Raw genomic sequence first — 8837 nt, forward strand, 5'->3', positions numbered from 1 at the left:
ATGAAACAGTGATAATATTATCTTTTAACATAACTTACTTTCTGCTACTGGAACACACTAGCAACCTTTCGTTTTTACTCCTCAGAAAATTTCATTTTGCCCTTGAGGCATAATTAACTATCAGTTAGGAACTACTGGCCTAGGTGATGAGGACACTGAAGGAATTCTATTCCCATACTACTCCTAGAACTACTCTTTACAGATGAGTCAATGCAATGTCATGGAGGCTACAAGTGTATTCCCACTACCTATGCTATTCAGTTATCACATGAAATGAACTGACAGCCAAAAAAATTGTAACACCAAGAGAAGTTGTGCGACAAAAACAGAAGTTGGTGAGTGGATTCTACATCTTAAAGATGATGTCTACTCGGATTTCGCACTAGTCGCATAAGGGTGGCGCTGTAGATTTGCTTTAAAGACACACTAGAACAATTGTGATCATTAGTTTACCTTTGAGATTGGACATGGTGAGTTGATGTTAGTCAAGAACGTCTTTAAGGCGACAAAGATGTTATTATCAACACCTCATTTTATCAGAAAATACACAGCATATAAAAGCAAATATATATATATATATATATATATATATATATATATATATATATATTAACTGAAACTGTATAAATGTGTCAGATAATCTGCTTTTACTAATACCATAGCACATGTGTTTACATGTGAAACTGGAAAAAACAAAGCTCAGTGTTATGGAAGTTGTACAGAGTACATACAATTCCACAATACATTCACAATGAATGAAATTTTAAATATTGTTATAGGCTTAAGTCCAGCAATCATGCATTAACTTAATTACAGAATGTGCATATAATCAACTCGGCTGCATAAAATTGTTGTGAAATTGACCATGGTTTTGACAGCTCTAAGGCAGTCTACATCAGAAATAAAATTTCATAGGATTACCTAGAAAATGTAATGACATGGCTCAATAATACAATATAATTAATAGGATTACTTCTATATAATGAATGGTCCAATATAGTGTTTGTTGATTATACCACACCACACATTTACGCCAAATCAGTGCTGGAAATTGGGTTGCACTGTTCCACATGGATTTGCTGCAGACCATATGTGCTCATTATATAAATTGTTTATACCATCTCGAGTAAACTGTGCCTAATCAGTAAATAAAATGTATTTATGTAACTGCCGATTAGTATTTGACCAGTTGCACAACTCCAAGCGAAGGGCAGAATCTCCTGGATGTAAATGATGCACTTTTTGTTTATGGTAAGGATAACAGATAATTGAAATTTAGTGTACAATATACCTTAGACTGTGAAATGCCTAATCGTTGAGAGATACGTCGTGTACTGGTACCCGGGCTACATTGAACAACATCCATAATATCCTCATCACCGTCTTCACGTATCGAGCATTTGTACTGATTATAAACGCTAGGTAGAGAACCAGTCTCCTGTAACGTTCGACATACTCCATTAATGGCTCATGCATTCGGAATACTCCAAGTTGCATAACGTACTCGTTAACTGCAGCCGTAGTATTACCATCACATTTGCCATAAATAAACACCATATAGGCATATTTCCCTGTCGTAAATTTGAAGCTGTCCCTATTACATAAATATCTACAAACTACATCAGTTACAGGTGGTTTCACTTAAATACACTGTTGTTATTATGTCCTTTCACTGTACTATACAGAAAAGTAACTCGTTTCAGGGATAGGAAACGACGGAAACAACTCACCAACGGTTGACAACAATTACAAAAACGTTTTAACACTCCTAATGGAAATTAAATAAATTTACTTGTATAATAATATTTGCTTCTCTGGATGTTGTCGAAAACTACTGCAGATACACGCCTGTGTCATGTTTTATTAGATTCACTAGACCAATAACAACAAAATAAATGGAAACTGTACTTTACTTTAACCTCATACAGTTTTATGATGGCTTCATACTAGGGAAGTTGCTAATTTTCTATCCAAACATTTGCCGACCTATGTTTATATGAACTTTTTTCTTTAGTTTTACTTAAAGAAAAACATATTAAAATATTTGCATATCTTCATGAATCACCCTGTATATAAAGATGTGCAGTATCCTACAAATACAAAAGTGGACAGTACCCTACACAATCTTACAGTTAATTGCACACAAAACTTTGATTAATTCTGGCTGTTACACTGCATATTAAGGATACCTGCATTTCACCTTGAAATGGCTTATCTAGCTCTTACATTAAGCTGTCATCTTACAATGTTAATCACTTGAATATGTTACCTAGAAACACTGAGTTTAGCAACGGCCTTGCCGCAGTGCCTACACTGGTTCCCGTCAGATCACTGAAGTTAAGCGCTGTCGGGCGTGATCGGCACTTGGATGGGTGACCATCCGGGCCGCCATGTGCTGTTGCCATTTTTCGGGGTGCACTCAGCCTCGTGATGCCAATTGAGAAGCTACTCGACCGAATAGTAGCGGCTTCGGTCAAGAATACCATCTTACAACTGGGAGAGAGGTGTGCTGACCCCACGCCCCTCCTATCCGCATCCTCCACCGAGGATGACACGGTGGTCGGATGGTCCCGGTAGTCCACTCGTGGCCAGGCGACAGAGTGCATTTTTTTCTTTTTTTTTAGAAACTTTGAGTTTGAACAAGGTCATGTAACTGAATGTTCCTTCTACGACATTTTAGAGAATGGTCGATCGCCAGAAAACTGGGCCACATGAAACTACTGAGAGGGAAGGTCGTCATATTCAGTATCTGGTTCCTGTGCATCGTACTGCATCTGCAGCAGCAGTGTAAGCAGCAGTTGGCACTACTGTGTCAGAACAGAATGAACAGTTAAAAATCGTGTACTTCAAGGACAGCTCAGGGTCAAATGCCCTGTATCGTGCATTCCACTGACCCAAAATTACCACCATTTGGGAGTACAGAGAAGTCAAGTGAGAGCTCATTGGACGGCAGAGTGGAGGCCTGTTAACGAAAATTGGATCTGTGCTGTATGAGGTGAAACAGACTGTTTACATTCCAAGCTGCCAGTGACAGTTGGAATACTGGCATCTGAACGTTGCAATGCCAGGTGTGCCAAATGTGAATTCAAAAAGCAATACAGACGCATTACGACTGTAATGAATGCTGACCGTAGTGTATACCGACGGTGTGGGCTAGTGAAGTGCAGTGATGGATAAGAAAGTAATAAAGCAATGCTCTCTGTAGAAGAATTAAAACAGTTAATGCCTACATCCCAGAAATGTACGAAATACTAGCCTGAGTAACTGCTTCAAACTACACACAAAAACATTACCCACACATGCAAAATAACTGCAGAATGAGGGGAAAGTTCAAATGGTTCAAATGGCTCTGAGCACTACGGGACTTTACTTCTGAGGTTCAGGAAAAGAGGGAGCAACAAGATTACCTGTACAGTCACGACTTGAAGAGAAAGTCGATAATTGACAACTTCCTCTATGGCCAGAGGCTGGAAACTGTCAAAGGTGATGACGATGATCTCAATGCGATGTATATGTAAAGCAGTAATGATATTTCATGACAATGAATCTATGTTTTGCAGTAAAGATACTGAGAACAACGAAAACAATATCAATAGATTTTCGTAGTCTTTTTACTCTGGTTTGAATTTTCATATGAGAAAGATGTAGGTGGAGATGTTTGTATCTTGTAATGTATTTCTGGTAAACATGTCGTTATTGATGAACAAACTAATTATTTCTGTGACATTAGCATCCGTACAAGTATGAAAAATTAATTGTACAGTTTTCAGAGCTTGAAAAAGGGGATTACAGTGCGTGGTATAATTAGTTTTATTGGCCGACATTTGCAAGACAACAGATTCTTTTTTTATATTACTTCAGTATTACATGGTGCAAAGCCATAAGAGGATAGTTTACAATTAATTGCTGGAATAAACTGACTAAAGTCAAGTTATTTTCATTAATTTAGCAAAGAGTAGTATCTATATCATAAGGTATTCATATTGTTGTGCTTCATGGCTATCTTTTTTTTTTAAAGTGACGAGGTTTTTCACAGTTAAGGAAGTGCTCAGCATTGAACTGAAAATAAGTGTACCACACAGGAAGTGTTTCTCCACACTAACCTACGAAAGTAGATATTATTATTAATGCTAAAAGACTTTCCATTGCAACCCTAAAATATTTCTAAAAGTAAACGATTTAGGTGCTTCATAATTTATTTTACGTCTATACAGACACTCCAAAGTGATTTATGTATTGGGCACTTGAATATGGAGAGTCAAAACCATATCAAAGATAAAATTACTTGCCTGTGGAGTGAAGTTGTAGTGAATATGTTGTATGTAGACTTACGCGATCTTATTATGTGTTATATTAACTGCATAATGTACTCACACCTGTTGTTCAGTGACTCATACAAACACATACACGTAAAATACGCCCCATCGACGCTACAACGAATCTACATATGCATATATAAAGAAGAAATATTGCAGGCTCCAGGAAGAGTGAATTGCAAGTTCCTGTAATTTTTGTCAAAGCGAGGTAATTAACAAGCAGGAATTTTGTTTATTAAAAGTTATAAAATGTAATTTGGCAGTTAATTATGATTGCAGTTGCATTGTGTACACCATTGTCTTAAGTTATGGATTTCTACAATTTTTCATATAAACGCAGCTGTGTGGAAGAATGGAAGTACATTCAGCTACAAATGGAGCAACAAAGACATTGTAAATAAAAGGAAATGCCGAAGTTAAAAGTTGTTAAAACAACCATCTCGACATCAAAGTATGATTGAAATGAATGACAAAATAAAAAATGCCAAAATGTTAAAAACGTTGTAAAGTGAATTAAAGGACCAAAATTAATTCTAATTGAACCAATAAAAGATGATAACCTGTTTTTACTTAATTGTTATTTATTTGTACATCCAATCACAGCAAAGGCTACTTTCAAAGTTTTAACCCTATGGTGTTGGGCTATTAACAGCAATCAGTCTGCACATAATAATCACACATCAATTTGTGTACTGGTGCACTTATGCATTGGAAATTAAAAACTCTATTATTCTTTTATATACAGTGTTGAACTCATCACTGGTATGTGGTGTTGTGATATAGGTTTTTTATAACATGTTATTCACCTATCATAACTACAGCTACTGAGAGGGTGATAAGTAAAAATGTTTGCCCATGTGATAAACAGATGATGGCCGTAGACACTATTGCTGCGTAATCAGAATTAGCACAGAAACAAAAGTGCTATCCACTAACAATACAAAAAGGCTGGACATACAATACGAGGTAAAGGGGGAATGCTACATTAAGAACATGTCAAATGAAGTGAGCAACAAACCAAAAAGATTGCATGCAATTTAAGAAAGGAAATTCGACGAATGAGCAAAAGATCAGAATTGGAAGTTCAACGATTTGTTTTCCTGTGTATACATGGACTTTCTTGCCTTTTGTCCTCTGGCAGATCTTGTAACTCATTCCAGAAATTATTGTTTCCTGTAGAAAGAATGCAGCCAGTTTCGCAACGAAGATGCAATTTATATATGAAAACAGCAGACAAATTATATTTTCCTTTGCATCTTTGAACATTTACATATCTAAGTTTTATTGATACGGCAACTTTGTGATGACTAAGTCATAAATCTGTATGAACCTTCTCAATTAGGTCGAGATTGTGGTTGAGGGATATAAGACACCATCACACCAATATAAGTTTCATACATGTTACAGAAATAGACATTTTCTACTCGTGCCTTTACTGTTATAGCTTTAAGATATCTGTAATGCCTACTGCCCTCAGACGTAATTTACACAGTATATATGGAGATTATTCAAAGCCGTACATCAATTACCACTGCGTTTTTACATACACACACACACAGATATATATATATATATATATATATATATATATATATATATATATATATATATATATATATATATATATATATATATATGTCTGTGTGTGTGTGTAAAAACGCAGTGGTAATTGATGTACGGCTTTGAATAATCTCCATATATACTGTGTAAATTACGTCTGAGGGCAGTAGGCATTACAGATATCTTAAAGCTATAACAGTAAAGGCACGAGTAGAAAATGTCTATTTCTGTAACATGTATGAAACTTATATTGGTGTGATGGTGTCTTATATCCCTCAACCACAATCTCGACCTAATTGAGAAGGTTCATACAGATTTATGACTTAGTCATCACAAAGTTGCCGTATCAATAAAACTTAGATATGTAAATGTTCAAAGATGCAAAGGAAAATATAATTTGTCTGCTGTTTTCATATATAAATTCCATCTTCGTTGCGAAACTGGCTGCATTCCTCCTACAGGAAACAATAATTTCTGGAATGAGTTACAAGATCTGCCAGAGGATAAAAGGCAAGAAAGTCCATGTATACACAGGAAAACAAATCGTTGAACTTCCAATTCTGATCTTTTGCTCATTCGTCGAATTTCCTTTCTTAAATTGCATGCAATCTTTTTGGTTTGTTGCTCACTTCATTTGACATGTTCTTAATGTAGCATTCCCCCTTTACCTCGTATTGTATGTCCAGCCTTTTTGTATTGTTAGTGGATAGCGCTTTTGTTTCTGTGCTAATTCTGATTACGCAGCAATAGTGTCTACGGCCATCATCTGTTTATCACATGGGCAAACATTTTTACTTATCACCCTCTCAGTAGCTGTAGTTATGATAGGTGAATAACATGTTATAAAAAACCTATATCACAACACCACATACCAGTGATGAGTTCAACACTGTATATAAAAGAATAATAGAGTTTTTAATTTCCAATGCATAAGTGCACCAGTACACAAATTGATGTGTGATTATTATGTGCAGACTGATTGCTGTTAATAGCCCAACACCATAGGGTTAAAACTTTGAAAGTAGCCTTTGCTGTGATTGGATGTACAAATAAATAACAATTAAGTAAAAACAGGTTATCATCTTTTATTGGTTCAATTAGAATTAATTTTGGTCCTTTAATTCACTTTACAACGTTTTTAACATTTTGGCATTTTTTATTTTGTCATTCATTTCAATCATACTTTGATGTCGAGATGGTTGTTTTAACAACTTTTAACTTCGGCATTTCCTTTTATTTACAATGTCTTTGTTGCTCCATTTGTAGCTGAATGTACTTCCATTCTTCCACACAGCTGCGTTTATATGAAAAATTGTAGAAATCCATAACTTAAGACAATGGTGTACACAATGCAACTGCAATCATAATTAACTGCCAAATTACATTTTATAACTTTTAATAAACAAAATTCCTGCTTGTTAATTACCTCGCTTTGACAAAAATTACAGGAACTTGCAATTCACTCTTCCTGGAGCCTGCAATATTTCTTCTTTATATATGCATATGTAGATTCGTTGTAGCGTCGATGGGGCGTATTTTACGTGTATGTGTTTGTATGAGTCACTGAACAACAGGTATGAGTACATTATGCAGTTAATATAACACATAATAAGATCGCGTAAGTCTACATACAACATATTCACTACAACTTCACTCCACAGGCAAGTAATTTTATCTTTGATATGGTTTTGACTCTCCATATTCAAGTGCCCAATACATAAATCACTTTGGAGTGTCTGTATAGATGTAAAATAAATTATGAAGCACCTAAATCGTTTACTTTTAGAAATATTTTAGGGTTGCAATGGAAAGTCTTTTAGCATTAATAATAATATCTACTTTCGTAGGTTAGTGTGGAGAAACACTTCCTGTGTGGTACACTTATTTTCAATTCAATGCTGAGCACTTCCTTAACTGTGAAAAACCTCGTCACTTTAAAAAAAAAAGATAGCCATGAAGCACAACAATATGAATACCTTATGATATAGATACTACTCTTTGCTAAATTAATGAAAATAACTTGACTTTAGTCAGTTTATTCCAGCAATTAATTGTAAACTATCCTCTTTTGGCTTTGCACCATGTAATACTGAAGTAATATAAAAAAAGAATCTGTTGTCTTGCAAATGTCGGCCAATAAAACTAATTATACCACGCACTGTAATCCCCTTTTTCAAGCTCTGAAAAATGTACAATTAATTTTTCATACTTGTACGGATGCTAACGTCACAGAAATAATTAGTTTGTTCATCAATAACGACATGTTTACCAGAAATACATTACAAGATACAAACATCTCCATCTACATCTTTCTCATATGAAAATTCTAACCAGAGTAAAAAGACTACGAAAATCTATTGATATTGTTTTCGTTGTTCTCAGTATCTTTACTGCAAAACATAGATTCATTATCATGAAATATCGATACTGCTTTACATATACATCGCATTGAGATCGTCGTCATCACCTTGGACCGTATCCAGCCTCTGGCCATAGAGGAAGTAGTCAATTACAAACTTTCTCTTTAAGTCTTGATTGTACAGGTAATCTTGTTGCTCTCTCTTTTCCTGAACCAAGAGTTCCCAACCAGCAAGCCATTCCTTTGACAGAACTCCAATAGTCTTTCACCTTCCTCATTTCGGCGGTCTCAACCCTCTGGTCCAGCATACTTTCGCCGCCTTGTCTTTCTCTTCCAACATGTGTTATTAAATCCCCCATTACTATCACATTCTTCCATCCCATCAGATTCTGCATTTCCTCTTCAAATTCTTGTTTCTCCTCAGAAGTGCAACTTACCTGCAGTGCAGACACTTGTATTGCCTCTACGGTCGTCCCCTTGGCTGATATTTTGATCTCCATCATCCTATCACTTATTCTATTCACTTCGATTTTCAAACCATTTCTTACTACTATTCCCACTCCATTTCTCCTTCCCTCATCATCTCGAATCCAGTATAGTCG

At 35.5% G+C, this 8837-nt stretch overlaps 2 long non-coding RNA genes and 1 pseudogene across 2 annotated transcripts; 2 read left to right on the forward strand and 1 right to left on the reverse strand.

The window, feature by feature from the left end:
- Positions 1-2286: 2286 nt before the first annotated feature.
- On the forward strand, positions 2287-2404 carry LOC124608315 (annotated as a pseudogene).
- Positions 2405-4081: 1677 nt separating this feature from the next.
- Positions 4082-4890, forward strand: LOC124607172. The gene is made up of 2 exons (XR_006978786.1): positions 4082-4524; positions 4657-4890. It is a non-coding gene; the product is annotated as an uncharacterized LOC124607172 (long non-coding RNA).
- Positions 4891-6936: 2046 nt separating this feature from the next.
- On the reverse strand, positions 6937-7446 carry LOC124607451. Its single transcript, XR_006978834.1, has 2 exons — positions 7303-7446; positions 6937-7170 (listed from the first exon to the last, which is right to left on the reverse strand). It is a non-coding gene; the product is annotated as an uncharacterized LOC124607451 (long non-coding RNA).
- Positions 7447-8837: the final 1391 nt, after the last annotated feature.

This window comes from Schistocerca americana, chromosome 3 (genome assembly GCF_021461395.2).
Source record: "Schistocerca americana isolate TAMUIC-IGC-003095 chromosome 3, iqSchAmer2.1, whole genome shotgun sequence".
Classification (NCBI taxonomy): Eukaryota; Metazoa; Arthropoda; class Insecta; order Orthoptera; family Acrididae; genus Schistocerca; species Schistocerca americana.